Here is an 8,918-nt window from a genome sequence, read left to right as displayed (position 1 = left end):
TCTCTTTCCATGCAATTTCTCAGGCAAGAATACTGGAGTGGGTTGCCATTTCCTTCTTCAGGGGATCTTCCCAACCCAGGGATCAATAGTGAAGTGAAGTGACGTGAAAGTGACTCTTTGCGACCCCATGGACTATATAGTCCATGGAATTCTCCAGGCCAGAATACTGGAGTGGGTAGCCTTTCCCTTCTCCAGGGGATCTTCCCAACCCAGGGATCGAACCCAGGTCTCCCTTATTGCAGGCAGATTCTTAACTAGCTGTGCTATCAGGAAAGCCCCAGGGATCGATAGAGAAACCTATAAATGCTAACAAGTTAGCAAAATACAGTAATCTTTTCTGATAAGACTGTGTAGCATAATAAGGTTTTATGGAAGGGCTGAGAATTACCTACTTTAAAAAAGTTTTCCAACTAAATTTCCTAGCCAATTATTTCTTATATACCCAAGCAGTTTAAAGAAGGTTGAATAATATAATAATTACATCCAATAATGCTGTAGTGTTTTAGCAGCTATGATATACTAAGCAGCCTGATAAGTGATGGTAAATTGCCTCTCTTATTTTGCTAGTAAAGATGTGGCAAAACAAAATCCCATGCTGGATATTTGGAGGTGGTTCAGAAGTTCTATTTTGGAAATTTTTAGTTGTCACTCTGAATCACTATAGCATGCTTGTTCTCAAATATCTTTCTCCTTTACAATAATTCACATTTCTTTAGCATGTAAGAACCCTTGAACATGCTCACATATTCTAATTTATATGCTTTTCTTTAGGTACACTCAGAATAAACTACCTATGAAATGATAGGTGACCTTTTGAATTTTTCTTTTATAATAAAGGGAATCTGACTGGTGAGATTAATTGTCATTCTGGGTAATATAATATTCTGCATTTTATTTTCCTGGAGCACTCAGAGGAGAGGAAAGCAGTAAAAATTTAAATATAGCATGTCCAAGGGAATCTGCTACAATATATTGTGTTTACCATGAGTATGAAATGCAAATAATGCTTGTATATCAGAGGTGACTATTTAAACCCATTTCAATGTCTGAAAAACCTTATTTCAAGTTTTACCTAATTCTTTTCTTATATGATCCAAAAATGCATATACAAAATCAACAGAAAGATGTGAAATGATGAGACAGGTGGACATGGTTTCAAGCTCTAGTTTAACTACAACCTCCATCTATAGCAACATTTAAATTTTCCTTATGAGGAGAGAAGTTAAAACAGGAAGGAGAGAGGTACTGGACATGATATTCAGCTTCTCTGTCTCAAATACGTAGTGATCATTGAGTAACATGACTTCCCTTTCTCAGTTCAGTGGGAAAATATATTTTCATTTATTTTTGTGCAGAAACACAAATAAAATGTCATCTAAATGGCATTGCTTTTATATGGATAAGCAGGTGATCTCACATTGGTCTCAGTTCAGATTGATTGTTCCATCTCTTTACTAAAGAAATACACTTAAAAGCAAATTTAGTTTAGAAGAGTCTAGCAATAATGCCTGCCTAATAGAAACAATTTCTTAGTGCCTTCAATGGGCCCTGATAACAAAGTGCATAACAGCTGCAAAAGAAGTAGCCCAATGAGCATCTTCTACTGATGGTGATTGATCCAGTCTCATAATGAAGTGAAAGCTTTTTTAGAGCCAAAGCAATTTTTGCCCACATCCTTTATCAGGAGAAACCATAATGAATCGTGTTAGTAGCCAGCATTTATTGAAAATTTCATCTTAGAATGTTGGCCAGATGTCATTATAGCAGAATTAAGTGCAGCCTGAGAGCCTTGCTATAATGTACAGAATCTCTCTTCATCACTGTTCTGGAGTTGTTTTGGGTCTGCCTCCAAATATTACAGAGAAATGAAAAGGAAAAAAAAAAAAAGCAACGCTTTAAACTACAACTGATTAAGTGTTTTATGCACAACACGTCTTGTATCTTCCCTTAAAAGAAATTTAATTACCTAAATTCTGTATGCTGTTTCAACGTACAAGTGTTAGTCTAATACATAAGATAAAAATATTTTTAAAACCTTACACTGGTCTGACATCTTAGCGAGGCTGCAGTGGTGACAGCTGCTCTCACAGCTTCCCTATGTCGCCCAAGGATGACAAGAAGAAGAAAGATGCCAGAAAGTTGGCCAAGAAAGACAAAGATCCAGTGAACCCATCTGGGGGCATGGCCAAAAACAATTGGTCCAAATGTAAAGTCTGGGACAAGCTCAATAACCTAGTCTTGTTTGACAAAGCAACATATGACAAACTCTGTGAAGAAGTTCCCAACTACAAGCTTATAACTCCAGCTGTCGTCTCTGAGAGACTGAAGATTCATGGTTCCCAGGCCAGGGCAGCCCTTCAGGAACTCCTTAGTAAAGGACTTATTGAACTGGTTTCAAAGCACAGAGCTTAAGTGATTTACACCAGAAACACCAAGGGTGGAGATGCCCCAGCTGCTGGTGAAAATGCATGAACAGGTCCCACCAACTGTACATTTTGAAAAATGAAATTTTATTAGTCAAAAAAAAACACAAAAACTCACACTGACCTCTAATTTTCCTAAAAATATAAAAACATTTAATATAGTTTGCAACTTAAAAACTGTTTTAGTAGTTTCAGATTATTCTAATGCCTTCAATTTATTCTGAAAAGAGCTTAGAATTATGTATCATTCTAAACAGTAAATGGTACATGAAAAGCATTTTCATTAAAAAAGGTTGTACTTAATGAATTATCTAGACTAATATATTGAAACCATGTGGTATATTCTACTTTTACAATATTTCGTGTCATCAGATATAATCACTTTCCTTGATTTGATGAATCTTAGAGAATTACTCGGAGAAGGCAATGGTACCCCACTCCAGTACTCTTGCCTGGAAAATCCTATGGACGGAGGAGCCTGGTAGGCTGCAGTCCATGGGGTTGCTCAGAGTCGGACACGACCGAGCGACTTCACTTTCACTTTTCACTTTCATGCACTGGAGAAGGAAATAGGAACCCACTCCAGTGTTCTTGCCTGGAGAATCCCAGGGGCGAGGGAGCCTGGTGGGCTGCCGTCTATGGGGTTGCACAGAGTCGGACACGACTGAAACGACTTAGCAGCAGCAGCAGCAGAGAATTACTGTCAAGCTCTCTTTGGCTAAGTGATCTGTTTATATGAAACTGATTTGTAGTTTTGTAGCTAAGTAAAAAAATAAATCCATCTGCTGTCTGTCATCTCACGTTTTTTATGAAAGGCTGCAGTGTGAAGCTTAGAACATATTAAAACAAATCTTTCTTTGGATGCTTCATTTTCACATATTAAACTAGAGTTTTCAGCATTTTAGGTGGTATGTTGTCTCCATTTGTCTCAACTGTGGTTATAAAAACCATTAATTCTCATTTCTAACATCAGTATATGTAAGTGGACTACATATATTCAGATGTGAGGCAGGTCCCTAGCTTTAGACAATAGTCACAGTTCGAGAAACGCTAGGAGTCAGTCCATAGAATGAGGCCTGATGAATTAGAACTCCATGTTCTACAGAGCAGAAAAGAAAAAGTAGAGCCTTCATCTGGGCACACCTAATATATTAAGTATATTTCATCCTCAGGTGTGATAATCCAAGTTATTACAAATAGGATACTGCAACTAAGAAAGCTTTCAAGTATTAGCAGGAATATATTTACCCTTTTAATTTATATTTAACGGAAGGTGCTATTTGTTTTTAAAGCATCCGGTTCTACTTTTACCTAACACTGGCCATGTGAATTAAATTAAGTTCCTAAAGTGCTTGCAAAAGCTGTATTTTTTGCATCTTCTAATCAATTACAATGTTTTTGGATTAGATTAAGAAGTACAAGACCAGAAAATTCCAAAAATGTAAAAGACAGTATGTGTACATTGATATATTTGTGGCAAGGATGGTGGTTACAAAGTTTGCCGTGACTGATACATCCACACCAGATTACCTCTGAACAAGGAATTACAAATTGTCCTGAATTCAACCAGTTCATTAATTTGCTTATTGATATTATTTTTATTCTGCTGGCTCAATAATTGTTTAGGATTATTATGTTGGAATAGGGGAATGTATGGTTTAGATGTGTGCTAAATTATGCAAAAAATAACAATTTTCAAGTATAGCTGATTAAAAAATTTAATGTATAACTTTCTACTAGTGTTTCTATTCAACATCAACTCTCTCAGTTCCTGAGCACTAGGAGAATTAAGATTTACAGTTGAATCTTATAGCTCAGAGCCTGTTTTGGAAATAATGCCTCTCTGCTGAGAATAAGATACTTTCTGGTACTGTGACTTGAGGGAATTGCTCTTTGGAGGTCTCTACAGAATGTTTCTGCCAGGCAGGAAAAGAACAGAATACACTAAGGTACATACTGATCCTGCCCTGAAATGTGAGTCTGTCCCCAAAATAATAAACTCCTAGATTTAGTGCGATATAAAGTACTCTTTTCACACAGCAAACAACTCTTATTTGTCTCCCCCTTGGGAATGAAACATTATGAAACAAATGAATTTTCCCCTAACACACACACACACACACACACACATACACACACACACACACACACACACACACGAAAAAAGCATTACATGTTTCCAGACCCATAGACATATGTGGAAAAAAAGGAATGTTTTTAACAATGCCTCGTTGTAAGTTAGAAGCATTATCCTAAGGCACTATGGCACCCAGTATAATCTGAGCAAAATGTTTCTCTGCCGGTAGATGTGTATTTTAATAGCAACCAGTGCAGTCTACTGGTCTAAAATCTGAAAGTTCATTACCAGTCTTTTCCCTTCTCTATTTAGAGCATCGTATTTCTTGTACTTTTAATTCTGGCATTTCTTAGCACCTATAAAGGGTAGCAGGTGGTCTCTTCTGGAACCTGAATTCTTCTATTCATGTATCAAGTAAAATCAGAGAGCTGTCTTCTCTCCCCTGTATCCACTTCTAGAGGAACTTGCTTTCATGGTGAGAGGTTATTTGATGTCTCTTCTTGTTTGGTCCCTAGCAACTCCACTGAAACTTCCTTTGAGACTGTGGACCCAGAAATAAAAATCCTGTTCATGAGAAAAAATTCAAGATGGTTGGTTTTTCACGTATAAGCTATTAGCTGTTTATAAGGAACTTCATTTAGTTCAGGGACTCCATATTTAAAGCAAAGTACAAAATTGATGCCATTTAAGTTTTCCACAGTATTTTGTATCTTAAGACTAAAGACCAGAAATTAAATATTGCTGGTGTAGAGTCATTTAAAAGAATGTACTGTTAACCCTTGGTAGCTCAAATGTTAAAGAATCTGCCTGTAAAGCAAGAGACCCAGGTTGGATCCCTGGTTGGGAAGATACCCTGAAGAAGGAAATTGCAACCCACTCCAGTATTCTTGACTGGAGAATTCCATGAACAGAGAAGCCTTGTGGGCTACAGTCCATAGGGTTGCAAAGAGTCGGACAGGACCGAGCAACTAACATTTTCACTTTCACTGTTAACCTAATTTTTATCTATTTGTATAAGGGGAAAAAATCCCCATTCTAATCTACCAGGCTCCTTCATACTTGCATTTCAGAATATATTTCCAAAGTATCAAACCTGGAGAAATAAGTTTCTATCATGATACCATTGTGTATATAATGGCCAATATCATGATTTAATCTATGATGTAAGGTTGACTGCATTATTGTTAAATTTCTAATTCAGAGGTTATTGGTTACTCCTTTTCTCCTTGCTGATCTCTGAATTCCATCTCATCTTAGTGGCTTAGCTACATTTTACAGTTTCACATCTTTTCATTATTTTCTGTTTGAAAATAATCCAATGTGTCTGATTTTTTTCACCCACAAATTATGTTTTGTGAATTTATATGAAAAATACAAATGCCTAATACATCAGATAAAGTCATAGGTCTTGATACAAGCAAGGTCACTGCTAGATCATAAAATGATACTGTTCAGAAAAAAAGATTTCCCTTTTTATAAAAATGTGTGTCTTCCATGGCATCTTCTCATTTTTTTTATTTTTATATTTTTAATATAATTTTATTTTATTTTTAAACTTTACACTATTGTATTGGTTTTGCCAAATATCGAAATGAATCCGCCACAGGTATACATGTGTTCCCCATCCTGAACCCTCCTCCCTCCTCCCTCCCCATTCCCTCCCTCTGGGTCGTCCCAGTGCACCAGCCCCAAGCATCCAGTATCGTGCATCGAACCTGGACTGGCGACTCATTCCATATATATTATAAGTATTTCAATGCCATTCTCCCAAATCATCCCACCCTCTCCCTCTCCCACAGAGTCCAAAAGACTGTTCTATACATCAGTGTCTCTTTTGCTGTCTCGTATACAGGGTTATTGTTATCGTCTTTCTAAATTCCATATATATGCGTTAGTATACTGTATTGGTGTTTTTCTTTAGGCTGAGAGAGGTCTTAGTTGTTGCATGTGTGATCTCGTTCCCTGACCAGGGATTGAAACCGGACCCCCTGCATTAAGAGTGCAGAGTCTTAACCACTGGGCCACCAGGAAGTCCATTCTCAAAAGTTTAAAAAAAAAGGGGGGGTGTTCTTTCCTCCAGTGGATGAATCTTTGAGTTCAGCAAGCTAAAGGTAGGCTGCATATCATTTTCCTACTCAGCAGGATGCCCTCACTTTACACACTGGCCAGTGACACAAAACTAAACAATAGATTCTGTAACATGACAGAGCTTGCTTCTACAGAGGAAAAACTTCAACTCAACTCAGGGGCCCTACTGCTGGAAAGAATCAGATACTTTGGAAATCTTTTTCCTCAGTTGTGTGAAAGACAAGGTGATAAAGGGCTTTGCGTGCGTGTGCATGCTAAATAGTTTCAGTCATGTCCAACTCTTTGCAACCCCATGGACTGTGGCCCACCAGGCTCCTCTGTCCATGCTGGTTCTCCAGGCAAGAATACTGGAGTGGGTTGCCATGACCTCCAAGGGATCTTCCTGACCCAGAACTCAAATATACACCTCTTATGTCTCCTGTGTTGGCAGGTGGGTTCTTTACCACTAGCGCCACCTGGGAAGCCAGATAAAGGGGTATAAGTCAGTATAAATATATGTGTATGTGTGTAAATGTCATGTATATGTCATCCGTATATGTGTGTGGGGGGGGGGGACAGCATAGGATGATGTACAGATATAGATGTAACAAGTAATTCAAGTCATGTCACTAGGGAATACTCTGGTAGTCTAGTGGTTAGGACTCAGAGCTTCTTCCACTGCAAAGGGCATGAGTTCAACACAAGGCTGGGGAACTAAGATCCTTCATGCACCTCCAAGTGGCCAAAAAAAAAAAAAAAATATATATATATATATATATCCATGTGAGTCATGGAGAAGACCAGGGAAGTGTGGTTCCATGAGATCCCATATATACACGCACACTCACATATATGTACATATACACAAGCAATACAAACAATACACACATATGTGAAAACTCATCACTCCTTCTAGGAAAAAGAAAAACACCTCAAATCATATTTTCTGGTTTATATCACATGCACGACACTATTTTTCTACATGAGTCATGGTTTTGACACCAGCAAACTTGATTAACAATTCCTAGGGAATAAAAATAGAATGCGAGTAATGAAATAAATGCTCACCTTTTTTTTTGTTTTCTTTTTCTTTGTGCTTCATCTAGTTTCTCTTGCCCATAGTGAGCCACTTGCAGAGGCCTTGTCCCCAGTCCTTGAAGCCGTAATTCCTAGTGAGAAATGGCTGCACGGACCCTGCATCTCAGGAATAGTATGTAGAGCACTGCCCAGGAAACAGCCATTCAAGATGGCTGAAGGCCATATGCAGAGACACTGAGCCTGCCTCATGAGACTTGGAGCGAGGTCTGGAGTGAGAGAAGCGCAGTTCAGATCAGTTCAGTTCAGTCACTCAGTCGTGTCCGACTCTTTGCGACCCCATGGACTGCAGCATGCCAGGCCTCCCTGTCCATCACCAACTCCTGGAGCCTACTCAAACTCATGTCCATTGAGTCGGTGATGCCATCCAACCATCTCATCCCTTGTCATCCCCTTCTCCTCCTGCCCTCAATCTTTCCCAGCATCAGGGTCTTTTCAAATGAGTCAGTTCTTCACATCAGGTGGCCAAAGGATTGGAGTTTCAGCTTCACCATCAGTCCTTCCAATGAACATTCAGGATTGATCTCCTTTAGGCTGGACTGGTTGGATCTCCTTGCAATCCAAGGGACTCTCAAAAGTCTTCTCCAATACAAAAGTTCAAAAGCATCAATTCTTTGGCTCAGCTTTTTTTATAGTCCAGCTCTCACATCTATACATGACTACTGGAAAAACCATAGCCTTAACTAGACTGACCTTCGTTGGCAAAGTAATATCTCTGCTTTTTAACATCCTGTCTAGGTTGGTCATAACTTTTCTTCCAAGGAGTAAGCGTCTTTTAATTTCATGGCTGCAGTCACCATCTGCAGTGATTTTGGAGCCCCCCAAAAATAAAGTCGGTCGCTGTTTCCCCATCTATTTGCCATGAAGTGATGGGGCCAGATGCCATGATCTTCGTTTTCTGGATGTTGAACTTTAAGCCAACTTTTTCACTCTCCTCTTTCACATTCATCAAGAGGCTGTTTAGTTCTTCTTGGCTTTCTGCCATAAGGGTGGAGAGAAGCACAGCTGTGCCTAAAGGTGAGAACTCTGCCCCAGCGTCTATCAAGAGATTGCCATCAGGCAGCCCCACCCACAACTGTTCACTGAAAGTCCTTGCTCTAGAACCTGGGCTCAGATCACTCCATTCTTTGATCAAAGAATGAAGCTTTCCTGCAGTGGGAACTGAACTCAGTCTCTTTCTGTTGGCTTAATGCCTGGCAGGAGGACCCTTGTCGGGTCCTGACTCAAAGTGTTGGTAAATTTCACTGGAAATTTGG

At 39.0% G+C, this 8,918-nt stretch overlaps 1 pseudogene; it reads left to right on the top strand.

Annotated features, from left to right (window-relative positions):
* Positions 1–2,097: 2,097 nt before the first annotated feature.
* LOC113875133 lies at positions 2,098–2,503 on the top strand (annotated as a pseudogene).
* Positions 2,504–8,918: the final 6,415 nt, after the last annotated feature.

This window comes from Bos indicus x Bos taurus, chromosome 17 (genome assembly GCF_003369695.1).
Source record: "Bos indicus x Bos taurus breed Angus x Brahman F1 hybrid chromosome 17, Bos_hybrid_MaternalHap_v2.0, whole genome shotgun sequence".
NCBI classification, from domain to species: Eukaryota; Metazoa; Chordata; class Mammalia; order Artiodactyla; family Bovidae; genus Bos; species Bos indicus x Bos taurus.
This window is presented reverse-complemented; position numbering and strand designations above follow the sequence as displayed.